At 33.6% G+C, this 3,044-nt stretch overlaps 1 long non-coding RNA gene across 1 annotated transcript; it reads right to left on the bottom strand.

The window, feature by feature from the left end:
- Nucleotides 1–427: 427 nt before the first annotated feature.
- Nucleotides 428–1,655, bottom strand: LOC144560495 (uncharacterized). The gene is made up of 2 exons (XR_013513408.1): nucleotides 1,396–1,655; nucleotides 428–480 (listed from the first exon to the last, which is right to left on the bottom strand). It is a non-coding gene; the product is annotated as an uncharacterized LOC144560495 (long non-coding RNA).
- Nucleotides 1,656–3,044: the final 1,389 nt, after the last annotated feature.

The raw sequence follows: 3,044 nt of genomic DNA, 5'->3' as shown, positions 1-3,044 counted from the left end.
ATTTCAACTCATCATGTTAACTTATTTAAAAATATTTTGATTTTTTTTTATAAAATTTTAATTTTTAATTATTTTAAGTGTTTCCAAAAAACACAAAATCCATTTTCTAAAAACATTAATTATTTTCAACTTTGAAATATTATATTTATTGGAAAACAATATTTCTTAACACTCCCCCTTTCTTTTCTTCTTAGCTCCAATCATTATTTTGTGTTTTTTTTTTTTATTTAGAGCTAGAATCAATAACTACAAGATTAAAAAAAAAAACAAACAATATGGCCATATTCTGACCTTTCTTGGATAATATTTGGGTTAGTAAATAATATTTTTCTGGTATGATTTATCATTTTTTCTTAACCAAGGGATGAGGCTCTTTGGCTCTAAGGTTCCCTTTGGTTTGAGTTTTTTTTTTTTTTTTTCTTACCGAGGGATGAGGCTCTATGGCTCTAAGGTTCCTCTCGGTTTGAGAGTTTTTTTTTTCTTTCTTACCGAGGGATGAGGCTCTATGGCTCTAAGGTTCCTCTCGGTTTGATTGTTTATTTTTAGGTAAGGCCCTGTTCGGATGTCCGGGGAATGTGCGGGATGGGATTTGACGGGGATGGGAATCCATTTTTCAAAAAGTGAGAACCCATGGGTACGGATACGTACAGGATTAATTATGGGAATGTGCTGAAATTGGTGTTCGGTTGTACTGTAGGATTAGATATGGGAAATTCTATTTTTCTTTATAATATGTTTGATATTGTACAAACTTTTTATTAATAAAGTTATAATAATGTAATTTAAATAAAATAAAATAAACAATAACACAAAATAGATGAAACATTTCTAAAAACATTACTACTTTTTTTACTACTAAAATGTGTATTTTTATTTAAATTTCTTTAACAAAATTGAAAACAATAATGTATTTTTTACCACAAATTGAAATTTTATTTTAAATAATAATGTTTATAAAATTCTCAAACAAATGTTAGTGACAAATAATATTTTCAATCAATCAAATAATACGGTGGATGTCCCGGACCGGACCCAAGTTGTATAGTCCCACTATGAAAAATAAAAGATATAAGTTATCTTTATATATGACCTTGAGGGGAGCGGCTTGTACTTCTTTGATTGATATTACTCTCGCAGGAGAGAGAGTCGGTTGAACCTATATTTTGATCAATAAAGAGAGGAGAGAGAGCAATCCAACGATGGTAGGAAATAATTAATTCAGTCGGAGTCCGCGTACTTTTTCCCACCAAATTACACTATCTTAGCAATTGTTTTGGGAAAATGTTGGGAACGCATGGGATAAATCCCGGACATCCGAACAGGTGTTTGAAATAAAATCCCAATCAGCTAAAATTCCCTTCGATTCCAATCAAATCCCGGACATCCGAACAGGACCTAATTGTACAATTACCGATGTATCATTTTTTAGAGCTTTCAGCTCCTTTTTTTGTGGTTTTCTAATTGTACATGCTCTTGTACAATTTTTTAGGTATTACCAACACAGTTTGGTGACCATTTGACTAGAGAGGCTCTTGGTTTTTGTTATGGTGGCCGAAACCTTTCGGCTCTTGATTATGGTGGCTCTAGTAGCTCTACGGCTCTAGTAGCTCTTGTTTTGGTGACTCTAGTAGCTCTACGGCTCTAGTAGCTCTTGTTATGGTAACAAGTACATTTAATTTTAAAATAGTTTGTAAAATAATTATTTTTCAAATTAACAATTTTTTTGAAAGGATAGTTTGCAATTTCACAATTTATAAGAAAGTTAGAATGTATAAACTACCTTATCAAAAGGATGTCCAAAAAATATCTTTTGTACCATAATATATATTTTTGTTGTACAAAGATAATTTGATTTTTATTGTGTTTCCAGAAAAAAGCAAAGTCTATTGTCTAAAAAATTTGATTGTGCTAATTTCTTAATTTAAAGTAAATTTGTAAATATATTGGTTATGTCTAGAAATATAACACATATTGATTATTTTTGGTCATTTTTGTTATGTCTAAATTATCAAATAAATTTTGTTTCCGAACATATGGTGACCATTTGCAACATATTTTTATTTCTGGTCATGTGAATGGTTGCACCGGAATTCAAGACTCTATCTAAATTATTTTGGGAGTGTTTCCAATATAAATTTCCCAAATCTGTACACTTTATTTGTGTTATTTTATCATATTCGGTTTGAAATATGTTTGGGCTTATAGTTCTTTTATGATTTGGTTCAAATCCTTTTGATCGAAAAAAAACTAAATTAACAGAACCTGTTATGGGCCCTATAATGTAGCAGCCCATTTAGTTGGGGAAATACTGGAGGTGATTCCGAAGCGGGTTGCAGGTCTGCTGCTTTCTCCCAACCCATTGGCCATTGAACCGGCACCATTTTGTGTTTGCTTTGCCCGGTTCAGCGAATCCACTCGGTCCGACAAAAAAGGCAAGCACGTCTCTTCATTTGGTCCGAGATATTGAGCCGCCCCTTCTCTCCCCCTTTCTCCTTTCTTCGCTGCCTTCCTCTCTTTGGCCGAAGATGGAAATAGAGAAACTTACACCGATCAACCACATGCCCTTCATTTTTTTATTTGTGCACTTATCGATCTCAATTTTGGAGCTAGGGTTTGACGGGGAGCAAGGTTTTCTACCGCAAAGGCCTGGGTTTCGTGTCCCTTGCCTCAGTGGACTTATGGATCACCCATGGCTCTGCGCCGTGGCTCTTCTGGTTGAATCATAGCGGATACGGCTGAGAGATATGGTGGTAGTTCGGTTGTGAGAGGAATTTGTGATCTTACCGCATCAAGCTTGAGGTGTGTGAGGTAGGTACACTTTTAACTCTTCCCACTTCTTTTTAAGAGATCCGAAATACTCAGTTTTTGTTTTTTTTTCGGTTCTTTTCTTCTTCCTTTTTTTTTTTTTTTTTTTTTTTGTTCCTGTTTGTTGATTCTTTGTTTGGAATTTTTTTTCTGATTTTCTGGTATAACTCAGTCTCTGCTGATTCTGGTTTTTGTTTTTGTTTCTGGTACTGATAAGAACAGATATCAGTAAGAGGGTT

This window comes from Carex rostrata, chromosome 10 (assembly GCF_964058835.1).
Source record: "Carex rostrata chromosome 10, lpCarRost1.2, whole genome shotgun sequence".
In the NCBI taxonomy this organism is placed as follows: Eukaryota; Viridiplantae; Streptophyta; class Magnoliopsida; order Poales; family Cyperaceae; genus Carex; species Carex rostrata.
The sequence above is the reverse complement of the archived record's forward strand: the minus strand, read 5'-3'. Positions and strand labels throughout refer to the sequence as shown.